Below are 19,593 nucleotides of genomic sequence, written 5' to 3' on the forward strand. Positions count from 1 at the left end.
TCACATCACCTATGTCAAGTCCTGACCTGTTACCGCCATAGGAGACGACGCCTGTAGATGTGATGTCCCTTTAAGTTACGATACTAATGCACAGGAAATACATTGCGCAGGAAGGAAGCGGAGGGGGAAGAGTTTTTTTCTCGCGCTTCTGACCTCACAAGACCCACAACATCCCCAAGTGTCACGGGTAGGAGCCTGGGCGCGTTTGGCGCTGACATCACGCAGCATGAGACGGCACATTGTGACCGAGAAGTCACATGAGACGTCACCAAATGACAACTCCAGGATCTCTATAACAAAACGAATAATAGGCGGCAATTATATGGCCACACCCCCGCCCCCATATTGCTACGCAGTCGTGGTTGTCACCTGCTCTCACCTCTCACCTACTTACACCCGGCCGATAGGTGCAGCGTCCTCGAAGTCATTCTTTAACAAAGGAGTCAAGTCAGCTCAGGCGCTACCTCCCCCTCCCTGGAGGTCAGAGTCCCCAGCTCTATGACTATGAAGGTTGTTTGGTGGTCTCCACCTCGGCCTCCCCCTACCCTGGGCCCCTCCATAATGCTGGGGGCTACACACGTCATTTCCTTGATCCTTTCTTTTGTCTGAAGCTGCTGACTTGTAATCTCTTGGCACTTAGCACTATCGCAGGTTGATATGCATTATCTGCAGCTTTACATACAGGTACAGGTACAGCTACCGTGTGCGCCGCTACAATCTCAGCTCTGCTACATGTATCGCATGTGATCACCGAGGCTTCCCTAAAAAAAAACTGGAGTCTTGTGGAGCTTCAGAGCTCTGCTACACCTGTATAAAGGTCATTCGTCTACTCAAGACTTTCATAAGAAGAGGCTGGTGTAGCGTCTCGGCTCTGCTACATCCACTTAGAGACTTTCATAATTAAAGTCTTGTGTAGTGAGTGGTCTCCAAACTGTGGACCTCCAGATGTTGTAAAACTACAACTCCCAGCATGCCAGGACAGCCGATACAAAACTACAACTCCCAGCATGCCAGGACAGCCGATGCAAAACTACAACTCCCAGCATGCCCGGACAGCCGTTGGCTGTCCGGGCATGCTGGGAGTTGTAGTTTTGCAACATCTGGAGGTCCACAGTTTGGGGAACAGTGGTGTAGTGTTCTTGGCTCTGCTACATCTGTATATGGTCATGTCTACTCTGAGGCTTCCGTAAGAATAAAACTGGATTCTTTTGAAGAGTCTTAGGCCGGGTTCACAACACGTTTTTTGCGATACAGTTCCCGTATACGTTTTCTATGTGAAAACCGTATTGAAAACCGTACGCCAAAAGATGCATCAGGTTTGTGTCCGTTTTGCACCCTGTACAGTTCTGTCAGTTTTTTTTCCCCCCGAACCCAAAACGTAGTCTACCACGGTTTTTGGCCCGGGTGAAAAACCGTATTAAACCGTATACTTTTTTTTTATTTTTTATTTTTTTTTTTTTAACATGGGAGTCAATGGGAACTGTACAGAACTTTGGGGGAGATTTATCAAAACCTGTGCAGAGGAAAACGTGCCCAGTTGCCCATAGCAACCAATCAGCTCGCTTCATTCATTTTTATGAAGGCCTGTGAAAAATTAAAGAAGCGATCTGATTGGTTGCTATGGTTTTGATAAATCTCCCCCTTTATGTGCGTACGGTTCCATTCGGTTTTCACCATTTGGTTTTTTACTTTGCAGTTTTTTTTCTTGGAATTTCAATCAAACAAGTGAAACTTTATTCAAAATGGAGTGAAAAGTTTACATATACGTTTTTTTTTTCTTAAAAAAACGGATGCAACCGGACATCATTTTTCAAACCGTATCCAGTTTTTAACTGTATACGGGTTGAAATTTGTACACACGTTTTTGATACAGTTTAGTCAGGTTTTGAGGAATCCGTTTATCATCAAAAACCTGATACGGGAACTGTATTGCAAAAACGTGGTGTGAATGCAGCCTTAGCTCTGCTACATCCCCTTAGAGACATTCATAGAGTCTTATGTAGTGAGTGGTCTCCAAACTGTGGACCTCCAGATGTTGCAAAGCTACAACTCCCAGAATGCCAGGACAGCTGATGCAAAACTACAACTCCCAGCATGCCAGGACATCCGATGCAAAGCTACAACTCCCAGCATGCCAGGACAGCCGATGCAAAACTACAACTCCAGAATGCCAGGACAGACGATGCAAAGCTACAACTCCCAGCATGCCAGGACAGCCGATGCAAAACTACAACTCCCAGCATGCCAGGACAGACGATGCAAAACTACAACTCCAGAATGCCAGGACAGACGATGCAAAACTACAACTCCCAGCATGCCCGGACAGCCGTTGGCTGTCCGGGCATGCTGGGAGTCGTAGTTTTGCAACATCTGGAGGTCCACAGTTTGGAGACCACTGGTGTAGTGTTCTTGGCTCTGCTACATCTGTATATGGTCATGTCTACTCTGAGGCTTCTGTAAGAATAAACCTGGAGTCTTGTGGAGCTTTTGAGCTCTGCTACATCTGTATAACATCACACATCAAGACACCTTCATAAGAAGTGAACTTGACTCTTGTTAGGCAGATGTAGCAGAGCCAAGACACTTCACAAGAGTCAAACTGCTCCTAGGCTTCCGTAATAATCAAACTATATAGAGTCCCGTGGAGCTTTTGCGCTCTGCTACATCCGACTAAGATCACGTGTTTACGCTAAAGCTTCACTAGAAATAACCCTGGAGTCTTGTGTAGCTTTTGAGCTCTGCTACATCTCTATAGCATCACTAATCTGCTCTGAGGTTTCCATAGAAATACAGACTAGTCATATATAGATGTAGCAGAGTTAAAAGACTCCACACGACTTAGTCAGTATTCTTACGGAAGCCTTCGAGCAGACTAGTCATATACAGATGTAGCAGAGCGGAAAGACTTCAGGACTAGTGTGTATTCTTACAGGAGCCTTAAAGCTAAATAAATAGTCAGATTATACAGACGTAGCAGAACTCAAAAGCTTCACAAGACTCCAGTTTAGAATTTAGAAAGCCTCAGATCTATGACTCTTGTGAAGTGTCTCGGCTCTGCTACATCTGTATAAGTTCACTCTTCGACCCTGAGACTATTGTAAGGCGTAAACTTGACTTTGGCGAAGTCTTTGTACTCTTCTCTACTATTCTGCTTTTAATAGAAGAAAACTTAAGTGGTGTGAAGTTTCTGAGCTCCGCCGCCACCACCTGATCTCTATCACACCCATCCTTCCCTTTTTTTCGTCCGCCTTACCCCTCTCTAACCCCACAGAAGATGTTCCAGATGTGACAGCGGGGGGCGAGTGACCTTCCCTCCATCCTGTGCCTGGCACAGACATACACTTGGTGCTTAACACTCTCCTGCCCAGATCATGGGCCCTGTCACCCTTCCACATGCCACATGGGGGCCGTTGGCAACAAGACGCCTTTAAGACCTCCTCGCCCAGGTAGCCACACTCCACCAGATTCCCCCCCACTCCGGTGCCAACTTTGCCCCCCTAGGGAAAAAAAAGAGTCTTACCTGATGTTGTGAAGTGGATTCCTGACACTCCCAAGCCTGACAGAGAGAACGTGAAAGAAGGAAAGGAGGAAGGAAGGAGAAAGAGAGGGAGATCTGGGTAACCACACCCCTGGGTGACTCAACTCCACTCTGCAAACATCAGAGCTCCAGCCTGCCTGCTGTAATAAGGGAGGGCTCTGAACAGGAGACAGTGGTGAGGCCGGGCCTGTACGACAGGGAGAGGACAGATCAGGCACACCCTTCCTACCCAGCACTAATCCCACCACACCCTCCGCAGCTGTACACCCTCTGCTGGGAGGAAAAGAAGGATGGATGGTGGGGAACTACAAATCCCAGCAGCTCCTGCAGATGTTTGGGTTGCTAGGGGAGCAACAGGATCTAAGAAAAGATACAGTGTATAAGTCTGGGCTCCAACTATCAAAAACAACTGCTGCACAAGTAACAATATTTACAATGTATCAGTCTGGGATCTACTAGTAGTAATATATACAATGTATCAGTCTGGGCTCTACAAGTAGTAATATATACAATGTATCAGTCTGGGCTCTACAAGTAGTAATATATACAATGTATCAGTCTGGGCTCTACAAGTAGTAATAGATACAATGTATCAGTCTGGGCTCTACTAGTAGTAATAGATACAATGTATCAGTCTGGGCTCTACTAGTAGTAATATATACAATGTATCAGTCTGGACTCTACAAGTAGTAATAGATATACAATGTATCAGTCTGGGCTCTACAAGTAGTAATAGATACAATGTATCAGTCTGGACTCTACAAGTAGTAATAGATACAATGTATCAGTCTGGGCTCTACAAGTAGTAATAGATACAATGTATCAGTCTGGGCTCTACAAGTAGTAGTAATAGATACAATGTATCAGTCTGGACTCTACAAGTAGTAATATATACAATGTATCAGTCTGGGCTCTACAAGTAGTAATAGATACAATGTATCAGTCTGGGCTCTACAAGTAGTAATATATACAATGTATCAGTCTGGACTCTACAAGTAGTAATAGATACAATGTATCAGTCTGGACTCTACAAGTAGTAATAGATACAATGTATCAGTCTGGGCTCTACAAGTAGTAATATATACAATGTATCAGTCTTGGCTCTACAAGTAGTAATAGATACAATGTATCAGTCTGGGCTCTACAAGTAGTAATAGATACAATGTATCAGTCTGGACTCTACAAGTAGTAATATATACAATGTATCAGTCTTGGCTCTACAAGTAGTAATATATACAATGTATCAGTCTGGGCTCTACAAGTAGTAATATATACAATGTATCAGTCTGGGCTCTACAAGTAGTAATATATACAATGTATAAGTCTGGGCTCTACAAGTAGTAATAGATACAATGTATAAGTCTGGGATCTACAAGTAGTAATATATACAATGTATCAGTCTGGGCTCTACAAGTAGTAATATATACATTGTATCAGTCTGGGCTCTACAAGTAGTAATAGATACAATGTATCAGTCTGGGCTCTACTAGTAGTAATAGATACAATGTATCAGTCTGGGCTCTACTAGTAGTAATATATACAATGTATCAGTCTGGACTCTACAAGTAGTAAGAGATACAATGTATAAGTCTGGGCTCTACAAGTAGTAATAGATACAATGTATAAGTCTGGGATCTACAAGTAGTAATATATACAATGTATCAGTCTGGGCTCTACAAGTAGTAATATATACAATGTATCAGTCTGGGCTCTACAAGTAGTAATATATACAATGTATCAGTCTGGGCTCTACAAGTAGTAAGAGATACAATGTATCAGTCTGGGCTCTACAAGTAGTAATAGATACAATGTATCAGTCTGGGCTCTACAAGTAGTAATATATACAATGTATCAGTCTGGACTCTACAAGTAGTAATAGATACAATGTATCAGTCTGGGCTCTACAAGTAGTAATAGATACAATGTATCAGTCTGGGTTCTACAAGTAGTAATAGATACAATGTATCAGTCTGGGCTCTACAAGTAGTAATAGATGCAATGTATCAGTCTGGGTTCTACAAGTAGTAATAGATACAATGTATCAGTCTGGGCTCTACAAGTAGTAATAGATACAATGTATCAGTCTGGGCTCTACAAGTAGTAATAGATACAATGTATCAGTCTGGGCTCTACAAGTAGTAATATATACAATGTATCAGTCTGGGCTCTACAAGTAGTAATATATACAATGTATCAGTCTGGGCTCTACAAGTAGTAATATATACAATGTATCAGTCTGGGCTCTACAAGTAGTAATAGATACAATGTATCAGTCTGGGCTCTACAAGTAGTAATAGATACAATGTATCAGTCTGGGCTCTACAAGTAGTAATAGATACAATGTATCAGTCTGGGCTCTACAAGTAGTAATAGATACAATGTATCAGTCTGGGCTCTACAAGTAGTAATAGATACAATGTATCAGTCTGGGTTCTACAAGTAGTAATAGATACAATGTATCAGTCTGGACTCTACAAGTAGTAATATATACAATGTATCAGTCTGGGCTCTACAAGTAGTAATAGATACAATGTATCAGTCTGGGCTCTACAAGTAGTAATAGATACAATGTATCAGTCTGGGCTCTACAAGTAGTAATAGATACAATGTATCAGTCTGGGCTCTACAAGTAGTAATATATACAATGTATCAGTCTGGTCTCTACTAGTAGTAATATATACGCCACTGTGTATGCTATAAAAATGAAGATGTCCCAATATGGTGACTGTGCAGGTAATACTATATATATATATATATATATATATATATATATATATATATATATATATATATAAAATATATTAGAGGCCATGTACTGATATACAGTGGGGCAAAAAAGTATTTAGTCAGCCACCAATTGTACAAGTTCTCCCCCTTATAAAGATGAGGCTGTAATTTTCATCATAGGTTATAACCTCAACTATGAGACAGAATGAGAAAAAAACCCATAAAATCACATTGTCTGATTATTAAAGAATTCATTTGCAAATTATGGTGGAAAATAAGTATTTGGTCACCTACAAATAAGCAAGATTTCTGTCTCTCACAGACCTGTAACTTCTTCTCTAACCTGTTAAGGACGGCGGGCGTATCCATACGCCCCCATTTTAAAGTCCTTAAGGACTGAGGACGTATGGATACGCCCGTGGGAATTCCGGTCCCCGCCGCTAGCTGGTTGGGGACCGGATCGGGATGCCTGCTGAAATCATTTAGCAGGCATCCCGGCACATTATCGAGGGGGGTCCTGAGCCCCCCCCCCCCCCCATGTCGGCGATCGGAGAAAATCGCATGTCAATTCAGACATGCGATTTTCTCCAATTCCGGGCTGATCGGGTCTCTGGTGACCCGATAACCCGGAAAATAGGGATGATCAGAGTTGTCAGTGACAGCCCCGATCATCCTAAGGGATAGGGGTGAGGTCGCAGTGCTGCAATCTCCTCTTATTCCCTGCCATTAGTTAGAACTGAGTTCTGACCAATGGCAGAGCAGGACAGGGGGTTACCATGGAAACCCCCCGTTCTGCCCACCCCTGGATGTCGGGCAGAACGGGGGGAGAAGATGGAGGCCTGTACCTGAGGAGAAGATGCGTGGGGCCCGGCGATCATCGCAGACATCCAGCGGAGATCACGGCTCAGGTAGGGAATCGACGGGGGGGGGGGGGGGGGGAATGAAAGTGAAAATAAAGTGATCTTTACTGTGGCAACCACTAGGAAGGCTGGACTGCAACTCCCAGCATGCTCAGACAGCCAAAGGCTTTCTGGGCATGCTGGGAGTTGTAGTTTTGCAACATCTGGAGGGTCACAGTTTGGTGACCACTGTTACAGTGGTGCCCAAAGGGTAGCCCTCCAGATGTTGCCAAACTACAACTCTCAGCATGCCTAGACCGCCCAGGCATGCTGGGAGTTGTAGTTCTGTAAACATCTGTCCCTTCAGATTTTGCAATTTTCATGACATTTTTGAAAATTGCTGATCTACTTTGAAGCCCTCTAATTTTTTCAAAAAGTAAAAATATGTCCATTTTATGATGCCAACATAAAGTGGACATATTGTATATGTGAATAAAAATTTTATTTGGAATATCCATTTTCCTTACAAGCAGAGAGCTTCAAAGTTCGAAAAATGCTAAATTTTCATGACATTTTGGGATTTTTCACCAAGAAAGGATGCAAGTAACGCCTGAAAATTTACCACCAAAATAAAGTAGAATATGTCACGAAAAAACAATCTCAGAATCAGAATATTCGGTAAAAGTGTTTTAGAGTTATTAACGCTTAAAGTGACGGTGGTCAGAATTGTGAAAAAGGGCTCAGTCCTTAAGGGGTTAAGAGTCTCCTCTGTCCTCCACTTGTTACCTGTATTAATGGTTCCTGTTTGAACTTATCAGTATAAAAGACACCTGTCCACAACCTCAAACAGTCACACTCCAAACTCCACTATGGCCAAGACCAAAGAGCTGTCGAAGGACACCAGAAACAAAATTGTAGACCGGCACCAGGCTGGGAAGACTGAATCTGCAATAGACAAGCAGCTTGGTGTGAAGAAATCAACTGGTGGAGCAATTATTAGAAAATGGAAGACATACAAAATCACTGATCATCTCCCTCGATCTGGGGCTTGTCAGGATTCGGCAGGCTGGAGGTGGATCCTCTGTGTCAGAGAGGGATTGGCGTGGACCGTGTCGGTGGACCGGTTCAAAGTTGCTACTGGTATTCACCAGAGCCCGCCGCAAAGCGGGATGGTCTTGCAGCGGCGGTAGCAACCAGGTCGTATCCACCGGTAACGGCTCAACCTCTCTGACTGCTGAAGATAGGCGCGGTACAAGGGATTAGACAAGAGCAAGGTCGGACGTAGCAGAAGGTCAGGGCAGGCAGCAAGGATCGTAGTCAGGGGCAACGGCAAGAGGTCTGGAACACTGGCTTGGGACATACAAGGAAACGCTTTCACTGGCACAATGGCAACAAGATCCGGCAAGGAAGTGCAGGGGAAGTGAGGTATATAGGGAAGTGCACAGGTGAACACACTAATTAGAACCAGGCGCCAATCAGCGGCGCACTGGCCCTTTAAATCGCAGAGAACCGGTGCACGCGCGCCCTAGGGAGCGGGGCTGCGCGCGCCGGGACAGTACAGACGGGGAACGAGTCTGGTAAGCGGGCCGGGATGCGAATCGCGAGCGAGCGCATCCCGGATCGCATCCCGGCTAGGGACATTATCGCAGCGCTCACGGTCAGCGGGTCTGACCAGGGCGCTGCGAACAGGAAAACGCTGCGAGCGCTCCGGGGTGGAGCGGGGACCCGGAGCGCTCGGCGTAACAGGGCTCCACACGAGATCTCACCCCATTGTGTCAAAATGTTCACAAGAACGGTGAGCAAAAATCCCAAAACCCCACGGGGGACCTAGTGAATGACCTGCAGAGAGCTGGGACCAAAGTAACAAAGGCTACCATCAGTAACACACTACCCCGCCAGGGACTCAAATCATGCAGTGCCAGACATGTCCCCCTGCTTAAGCAAGTACATGTCCGGGCCTGTCTGAAGTTTGCTAGAGAGCATTTGGATGATCCAGAAGAGTATTGGGAGAATGTCATGTGGTCAGACATTTGGTAAAAACTCAACTCGTCGTGTTTGGAGGAGATAGAATGCTGAGTTGCATCCAAAGTACACCATACCTACTATGAAGCATGGGGGTAGAAACATCACGCTTTGGGGCTATTTTTCTGCAAAGGGACCAGGACGACTTTCCTGTAAAGGAAAGAATGAATAGGGCCATGTATCATGAGATGAGAAACATCACTGCTCTAGAGGAGATCTGCATGGAGGAATGGGCCCAAATACCAGCAACAGTGTGTGAAAACCTTGTGAAGACAGAAAACATGTGACCTCTGTCATTGCCAACAAAGGGGATATAACAAAGTATTAAGATGAACTTTTGTTATTGACCAAATACTTATTTTCCACCATAATTTGCAAATAAATCCTTTAAAAATCATGTGATTTTATGGATTTTTTTTTCTCATTCTGTCTCTCATAGTTGAGGTTATAACCTATGATGATAATTACAGCCTCTCATCTTTATAAGGGGGAGAACTTGTACAATTGGTGGCTGACTAAATACTTTTTTGCCCCCCTGTATATGATTTTATTCTAAGCAATGATCCAATGATTGTTTACAAGGACACATTTCTAGTTAAGAGGCCTCCTGGGTCCGATCCATCAGTAACCACCATGGCTGCTCCCCTGATGCTCCTTAGCAGTAAAGAGGCAGCGAGCAGAGCGTTCGGGGAATCCTTGATGCTCTTTTCAGAGATGGTGACTCTCCAGAGGCCAGACAGACGCAGTAATAAGAAGCCGGTCGGGTGTTAAGAAGATCTGTCACTAATGTTCTCACTACATGGATTGTCTATTAATCCATCTGTAACTGGTGACCCATGTAATGGAAACCTGCGGGGGTGGGGGGGGGGGGGAGCAGCAACACAGCATAAGTGAGAATATGGAGACTAAACATACCCCCTGGAAGCAATATTTTATAAACCCCTGTAATATGGCCCCCGTATTATAGAGACATACCCCCTCGTATACTTCTGTAATATGGCCCCGTATACTAGAGACATACCCCCTGGTATACCCCTGTAATATGGCCCCGTATTATAGAGACATACCCCCTGGTATACTTCTGTAATATGGCCCCGTATTATAGACATGCTCCCCCTGGTATACCCCTGTAATATGGCCCCGTATTATAGAGACATACCCCCTGGTATACCCCTGTAATATGGCCCCGTATTATAGAGACATACCCCCTGGTATACTTCTGTAATATGGCCCCGTATTATAGACATGCTCCCCCTGGTATACCCCTGTAATATGGCCCCGTATTATAGAGACATACCCCCTGGTATACTTCTGTAATATGGCCCCGTATTATAGACATGCTCCCCCTGGTATACCCCTGTAATATGGCCCCGTATTATAGAGACATACCCCCTGGTATACTTCTGTAATATGGCCCCGTATTATAGACATGCTCCCCCTGGTATACCCCTGTAATATGGCCCCGTATTATAGAGACATACCCCCTGGTATACTTCTGTAATATGGCCCTGTATTATAGAGACATACCCCCCTGGTATACCCCTGTAATATGGCCCCGTATTAGAGACATACCCCCTGGTATACTTCTGTAATATGGCCCCGTATTATAGACATGCTCCCCCTGGTATACCCCTGTAATATGGCCCCGTATTATAGAGACATACCCCCTGGTATACTTCTGTAATATGGCCCTGTATTATAGAGACATACCCCCCTGGTATACCCCTGTAATATGGCCCCGTATTAGAGACATACCCCCTGGTATACTTCTGTAATATGGCCCTGTATTATAGAGACATACCCCCTGGTATACCCCTGTAATATGGCCCCGTATTAGAGACATACCCCCTGGTATACTTCTGTAATATGGCCCTGTATTATAGAGGCATACCCCCCCCCCCCCCCCCCCCCCCCGGTATACTCCTGTAATATGGGACCCAGTAAACATGCCATGATTTATATGACAGTGGAGGCATGCAGAGGTACAGTAGGGCCCTATATACGGCTTGTATGGCCAATAGGTATCTCTCCTGATTCTCCCCCCCCTCCATATCCAGACCTCCATGGGTTGATACATTTGATTTCCATTGATAATTTTTGTGTGATTTTTATTGTTAGCGCATTCAACTATGTAAAGACGAAAGGATTTCATACATTAGTTCATTCATTCAGATCTAGGATGTGTTATTGCAGTGTTCCCTTTATTTTTTCGAGCAGTGTATATTAGATGATTGACCGCCCCAGTTTACCTTCTCCCCACACATAGAAATGATGAAAGACGTTTGTCCCTCCAGTATTTCCTTTAGTGGTCATATGGGCCCGGAAAGTGAGGGGATTGCTTCATTCTCATTCACACCGCGCAGTAATGATTACATCACCGTATAGGATTGGTCCATAGAGAACTACTGACCGGCTCCACAAGTAGTAATAGATACAATGTATCAGTCTGGACTCTACAAGTAGTAATATATACAATGTATCAGTCTGGGCTCTACAAGTAGTAATATATACAATGTATCAGTCTTGGCTCTACAAGTAGTAATATATACAATGTATCAGTCTGGGCTCTACTAGTAGTAATAGATACAATGTATCAGTCTGGGCTCTACAAGTAGTAATATATACATTGTATCAGTCTGGGCTCTACAAGTAGTAATATATACAATGTATCAGTCTGGGCTCTACAAGTAGTAATAGATACAATGTATCAGTCTGGGCTCTACAAGTAGTAATATATACAATGTATCAGTCTGGGCTCTACAAGTAGTAATATATACAATGTATCAGTCTGGACTCTACAAGTAGTAATATACAATGTATCAGTCTGGGCTCTACAAGTAGTAATATATACAATGTATCAGTCTGGGCTCTACAAGTAGTAATAGATACAATGTATCAGTCTGGGCTCTACAAGTAGTAATAGATACAATGTATCAGTCTGGACTCTACAAGTAGTAATATACAATGTATCAGTCTGGACTCTACAAGTAGTAATATATACAATGTATCAGTCTGGGCTCTACAAGTAGTAATAGATACAATGTATCAGTCTGGGCTCTACAAGTAGTAATATATACAATGTATCAGTCTGGGCTCTACAAGTAGTAATAGATACAATGTATCAGTCTGGACTCTACAAGTAGTAATAGATATACAATGTATCAGTCTGGGCTCTACAAGTAGTAATATATACAATGTATCAGTCTGGGCTCTACAAGTAGTAATAGATACAATGTATCAGTCTGGGCTCTACAAGTAGTAATAGATACAATGTATCAGTCTGGACTTTACAAGTAGTAATATATACAATGTATCAGTCTGGGCTCTACAAGTAGTAATAGATACAATGTATCAGTCTGGACTCTACAAGTAGTAATATATACAATGTATCAGTCTGGGCTCTACAAGTAGTAATATATACAATGTATCAGTCTGGGTGCTTTAAGTAGTAATAGGAGGCCACTATATATATATTAGATGATTGACCGCCCCAGTTTACCTTCTCCCCACACATAGAAATGATGAAAGACGTTTGTCCCTCCAGTATTTCGTTTAGTGGTCAGATGTGCCCGGAAAGTGAGGGGATTGCTTCATTCTCATTAACACCGCGCAGTAATGATTACATCACTGTATAGGATTGGTCCATAGAGAACTACTGACCGGCTCATGTGTCTATCTGTGCTGACTGTTCTCTTACCTGAGGTTTCCCAACTCACAGATCACCAGCTGTTACAATACTACAACTCCCAGCGTGCTCTAAAATCACAGCAAATTTGGCAGGGGGATATGGGTTGCAGTTCTGCATTAGTTTGAGAAGACTTGAGGACCTTAAAGAAGTACTCTGGCATTTATAGTTTGTCCCCAGGATAGGGGATCTATATAAAGGACAGGGGATAAGGGTCTGATTGAGGGGGGACAGTGCTCGTGTATCTCTGGCGCTCACATAGAGAATACATTAAGCACATGTAGAACCCATGCTTTATGCACCAGGGAGAACTTGAGAGCGTGCGGTCCCAGAAGTCAACCCCCCCAACGATAGGGAATACCTTTTTAAACCAGTGTTTCCCAACTTGTGTGCCTACAGATGCTGCTAAACTACAACTCTCAGCATGCCCAGACAGCCAAAGGCCAGTGTTTCCCAACCAGGGTGCCTCCAGCTGTTGCAAAACTACAACTCTCAGCATGCCAGGACAACCAAAGGCCAGTGTTTCCCAACCAGTGCACCTCCTGCTGTTGCAAAACTACTAATCCCAGTATACCCCAACAGCCTTCCTGCTGGGAGTTGTAACTTTACGATAGTCGGAGAGCTACAGGTTGGAGGACACTTATTTGGAATATGTCAGCAATGTCAAGAATTTTGCGAAGTCTTTCCCTTAGCCAAGTATTTCTGGTTTTCAGGCTTTTCCTAGTAGTTGGAGGCTTTGTTTTGTTTTTCTGTTTATTTTTTAAAGTTTTTCTTTTATTGAACAATTTTTCAAATAACAACAAAATAATAATAATAATAATAATAATAATAATAAAACTGTAACAATAGAAAAAGAGGAATCATCCTTCTACAATATAATGAGGAATCACGAATCGTCAATGGAGATTTTAGACCTGGCAATAAGAGGCGTCTTCTCCCCAACACGAATGCAAACTGAGGCGAGAAGACTATTTACCTGGTATCTGCGCCAATCTCAGATTATAGTCTCATTCAGTTGGTTGGGTCATAAATGATAAGTGCAAAGATAAATCAATACAGATGAGGGAGGGACGTGAGGAAAACAAGGAAAGAAATAAAATAAATTTATAGAGAAGAAAAACAGAAGGGAAAAGGATGACGAAAAGAATAATAAAGGGAATGATACAATTTTACTACAGGACGGTCACCGGCTACTTCTCTTACAGGATACTAACAGTGGGATTTATCAAAAGAAAGTTTGCCTAGCAAAATGGTGCAAAATTGCATAATTTCTGCACAACCAGCTGTGCACAACAGATATACGATTTGTCACTGTTTTGGCGTCCTACTCGTTAAAGGGGGCGGTTTATGTTTGCTACCGTAAACTGTACTTTTGTTGAAATCTCCCCCAGATCAGAGCTGGAAGAGACTTTAGCAAAGGCAAACACGCTGGATTTAGGCAGAAGTGTGTCTTTCCCAATATATCTTATTGTGATATACAGTCCTGGCCGTAAATGTTGTACCCCCCTGAAATATTTCTATAAAATGAAGTATTTCTCACAGGAAAGGATTGCAGTAACACGTGTTTTCTATACACATGTTTATTCCCTTTGTGTGTATTGGAACTAAACCAAGAAAAAGGAGGAAAAAAAGCAAATTGGACATAATGTCACCAAACTCCAAAAATGGGCTGGACAAAATTATTGGCCCCTTAACTTAAAGGGGTTCTCCACCATAAGGTGATTTTAGTAGGTACCTGGCAGACAGTAATGGACATGATTAGGAAGGATCTGCGCTTGTCTTGGGACTAAATGGCTATGTTGTGAGATTACCATAACACTGAGGTAGCTTTTTGTGAACTTGTATTTCCTGTTTAATTTATGTTTTTTTGACTAGAAATCCCACAATGCTATTTTCCTCCCTCTCACACATCAGCCACCCCACCCATTGAAACAAAAGACCTGTGGTTTTCTATCAGGGTGCCTACAGCTGTTGCATTAGTTGCAGATTGATCCCTCCACCCATTGAAGCAGACAGGCTCCCTGTCATCAGCTGACTAGTGATGTCAGGTCTCGGCCGCATTGCAAGCTGGGAAAAATCTGAGACAGCAGTCATTTTGTATGCTGGTAAAAATAAATAGTGGGGTGAAAATCACAGAAGAATTGTGAGAAAACCGTCACACACAGGTACAGACACTATATTATGAACTACACTAACTTCACAGCTCCTGTAGCATTGTCAAATAAAAAAAAATTCCTGGAATACCCCTTTAATATTTGGTTGCACACCCTTTGGAGAAAAAAAAAAGTTAAATCAGTGGCTTCCTATAACCATCAATAAGCTTCTTACACCTCTCAGCCGGAATGTTGGACCACTCTTCCTTTACAAACTGCTCCAGATCTCTTATTGGAAGGCGCCTTTTCCCAACAACAATTTTAAGATCTTTCCACATGTGATCAATGGGATTTAGATCTGGACTCATTGCTGCCACTTCAGAACTCTCCAGCGCTTTGTTGCCATCCATTTCTGGGGCTTTTTGACATGTGTTTGGGGTCATTGTCCTGCTGGAAGACCCAAGATCTCGGATGGAAACCCAGCTTTCTGATACTGGGCTGTACAGTGCGACCCAAAATCCGTTGGTTATCCTCAGATTTCATGATGTCTTGTACACATTCAAGGCCCTCAGTGCCAGAGGCAGCAAAACAACCCAAAACATCACTGACCTCCACCATATGTCACTGTAGGTACTGTGTTCTTTTCTTTGTAGGCCTCATTCCGTTTTCGGTAAACAGTAGAATGATGGGCTTTGCCAAAAAGCTCTATCTTGGTCTCATCTGTCCACAAGATGTTTTCCCAGAAGGATTTTGGTTACTCAAGTTCATTTTGGCAAAATGTAGTCTTGGTTTATTATGTCTCTGTGTCAGCAGTGGGGTCCTCCTGGGTCTCCTGCCATAGTGGGGTCCTCCTGGGTCTCCTGCCATAGTGGGGTCCTCCTGGGTCTCCTGCCATAGTGGGGTCCTCCTGGGTCTCCTCCATAGTGGGGTCCTCCTGGGTCTCCTCCATAGTGGGGTCCTCCTGGGCCTCATCTATAGTGGGGTCCGACTGGGTCTCCTCCATAGTGGGGTCCTGCTGGGTCTCCTCCATAGTGGGGTCCTCCTGGGTCTCCTCCATAGTGTTGCGTTTCATTTAAATGTCGACGGATAGTTCGCGCTGACACTGATGCTCCCTGAGCCTGCAGGACAGCTTGAATATCTTTGGAACTTGTTTGGGGCTGCTTATCCACCATCCGGACTATCCTGTGTTGACACCTTTCATCAATTTTTCTCTTCCGTCCACACCCAGGGAGATTAGCTACAGTGCCATGGGTTGCAAACTGCTTGATAATGTTGCGCACTGTGAACAAAGGCAAATCTAGATCTCTGGAGATGGACTTGTAACCTTGAGATTGTTGATATTTTTCCACAATTTTGGTTCTCAAGTCCTCAGACAGTTCTCTTCTCCTCTTTCTGTTGTCCATGCTTAGTGTGGCACACACAGACACACAATGCAAAGACTAAGTGAACTTCTCTCCTTTTTATCTGCTTTCAGGTTTGATTTTTATATTGCCCACACCTGTCACTTGCCCCAGGTGAGTTTTAAGGAGCATCACATGCTGGAAACAATGTTATTTATCCACAATTTTGAAAGGTTGTGCAACCATATATTAAGTTAAGGGGCCAATAATTTTGTCCAGACCATTTTTGGAGTTTGGTGACATTATGTCCAATTTGCTTTTTTTCCTCCTTTTTTTTGGTTTAGTTCCAATACACACAAAGGGAATAAACATGTGTATAGCAAAACATGTGTTACTGCAATATATATATATATATACACAGAGGAGAGGAGATCTATATATATATATATATATATATATATATATATATACACAGAGGAGAGGAGAGGAGATGATATATATATATATATACACAAAGGGAATAAACATGTGTATAGCAAAACCTGTGTTACTGCAATATATATATATATACACAGAGGAGAGGAGATCTATATATATATATACACAGAGGAGAGGAGAGGAGATGAGATATATATATATATATATATATATATATATATATATATATATATATACACAAAGGGAATAAACATGTGTATAGCAAAACCTGTGTTACTGCAATCCTTTCCTGTGAGGAATACTTCATTTTCTAGAAAAATTTCAGGGGTGACAACATTTACGGCCATGACTGTATGTGTTAAGGGGGTCTTGGAATGATTTCGTTTTTTGTCTGTATTAAGCGCTAATAAATATATTTTTTATATTAATGAATCATTTTAAATAGAATTCACATGAAAATATAAAATATATATTATTTGTTACATTTTTGGTGGCATTGTTGTAGGTTATTCGGGTACATTTCTTCTATATGGGACCTCCATGGGCACATTTCTGAACCATGCTGGGTATCCTTTTTGCTCTCCAGCATTAGAGCAGCTTATGGGGGTGGAGCAGAGGGAGGCTTTAGGAGACAGAAATGTGACATGACTGAAGAATTAGTGGGCATGCTCTGTCACTTATGCTGAAGAATTAGTGGGCATGCTCTGTCACTTATGCTGAAGAATTAGTGGGCATGCTCTGTCACTTATGCTGAAGAATTAGTGGGCATGCTCTGTCACTTATGCTGAAGAATTAGTGGGCATGCTCTGTCACTTATGCTGAAGAATTAGTGGGCATGCTCTGTCACTTATGCTGAAGAGTTAGTGGGCATGCTCTGTCACTTATGCTGAAGAATTAGTGGGCATGCTCTGTCACTTATGCTGAAGAATTAGTGGGCATGCTCTGTCACTTATGCTGAAGAATTAGTGGGCATGCTCTGTCACTTATGCTGAAGAATTAGTGGGCATGCTCTGTCACTTATGCTGAAGAATTAGTGGGCATGCTCTGTCACTTATGCTGAAGAATTAGTGGGCATGCTCTGTCACTTATGCTGAAGAATTAGTGGGCATGCTCTGTCACTTATGCTGAAGAATTAGTGGGCATGCTCTGTCACTTATGCTGAAGAATTAGTGGGCATGCTCTGTCACTTATGCTGAAGAGTTAGTGGGCATGCTCTGTCACTTATGCTGAAGAATTAGTGGGCATGCTCTGTCACTTATGCTGAAGAATTAGTGGGCATGCTCTGTCACTTATGCTGAAGAATTAGTGGGCATGCTCTGTCACTTATGCTGAAGAATTAGTGGGCATGCTCTGTCACTTATGCTGAAGAATTAGTGGGCATGCTCTGTCACTTATGCTGAAGAATTAGTGGGCATGCTCTGTCACTTATGCTGAAGAATTAGTGGGCATGCTCTGTCACTTATGCTGAAGAATTAGTGGGCATGCTCTGTCACTTATGCTGAAGAATTAGTGGGCATGCTCTGTCACTTATGCTGAAGAATTAGTGGGCATGCTCTGTCACTTATGTATGCACATATGGGGTTACCTAATGTGGTATAACCTAGTGATGGGCACTGGCTGGGAAGACACACAGGCAATATCCACTGGGAATCCTATGCAGCCCCTGTTAATTCTGCAGCATTTGAATAGGAAGTTTTTGTGCGGCTTATTGCTCAGAATTAGGACACATTCCTTGGCCACCCAGTGATAAACCCCAAACTACTTGACACAAATACCTCTCTCCTGCCCCCTCCCCTGTGTCACTACAAGTGGGTAGCAGCCGGCACCCTCCAAGTGTGTGAAAGGTCTAGAGCGGTGCATTCCTGGTATCCTAGGGAATGGGGCAGACGGCCAAGACAAGGGTGAAGGTGTGTATGGAGTGGGGGGTAAAGGTATGTGCTGGTCTGTGATGGGCGGAGGGGAATGCTGCACCGTGTATGGACCCGGGTAGGAGTGTATCGCATGCCAGCGCAGGGAGGGGACATCTGAGGACTCTACAGTCAGATCCATTGTTCTGAGGACAGTGAAATGTAACACTGCTCCATTATATAGATGTCATGTTCTGAGACCTACAGAACAGTGAGTGGTCTGTCTGCGATGGACACAGAAATCCGGCGGTGTCTGCCTACTACAACACACCTCCCGGGGGCAAACCAGAGCACATACCATACATCACATATTGGTCCAGCCATGGAACTGGCATGAGTACTAGAGCAGGGCACAGTTCCAGGCTGGATGATATCACAGATCATCAATACAACCAGGTCTATAACAGTGTTTCCCAAACAGTGTGCCTCCAGCAGTTGCAGAACAACTCCCAGCATGACCAGACAGCAAAACACCAATGTTTCGCAACCAGTGTGCCTCCAGCTGTTGCAAAACTACAACTCCCAGCATGCCTAGACGGCAAAGGGAATGTGTCCCAACCAGGGTGCCTCCAGCTGTTGCAAAACTACAACTCCCAGCATGGCCGAACAGCCAAAGGCCAATATTTCATAGCAGGGGCCTCCAGCTGTTGCAGAACTACAATTCTCAGAATCCCTGGACAGCCAAAGGTGAATGTTTCCCAACCACGGTGCCTCTAGCTGTTGCAAAACTACAGCCCAAGACTGTCCGGACATGCTGGGGGTTGTAGTTTTGCCACAGCTGGAGGCACACTGGTTGGGAAACACTGGCCTAAGGCTGTCCGGGCATGCTGGGGGTTGTAGTTTTGCCACAGCTGGAGGCACACTGGTTGGGAAACACTGGCCTAAGGCTGTCCGCGTATGCTGGGAGTTGTAAACACTGGTCTATACTGTACATTGTAGTATATCTGCTGGATGCTTCAAGGGATTTGCTGGTTTTATTCGTTCCCCTACCATTTTAGATTTCT

The 19,593-nt window shown here is 43.6% G+C and overlaps 1 protein-coding gene across 2 annotated transcripts in view; it reads right to left on the reverse strand.

Annotated features, from left to right (window-relative positions):
* Positions 1 to 19,593, reverse strand: part of ELOVL1 (ELOVL fatty acid elongase 1) — a 72,316-nt gene that overhangs the window by 30,498 nt on the left and 22,225 nt on the right. The window contains exon 1 of one of the 2 annotated variants that reach the window (XM_056533047.1): positions 3,521 to 3,670. The exons of the other annotated variant lie outside the window; for it this stretch is intronic. The gene's annotated coding sequence lies outside the window, so the exon portion shown is untranslated. Of the gene's footprint in view, positions 1 to 3,520; positions 3,671 to 19,593 lie in introns of those variants that run through there. 2 annotated transcript variants of the gene reach the window in all.

The sequence above is a fragment of the Hyla sarda genome, chromosome 7 (assembly GCF_029499605.1).
Source record: "Hyla sarda isolate aHylSar1 chromosome 7, aHylSar1.hap1, whole genome shotgun sequence".
Lineage (NCBI taxonomy): Eukaryota > Metazoa > Chordata > Amphibia > Anura > Hylidae > Hyla > Hyla sarda.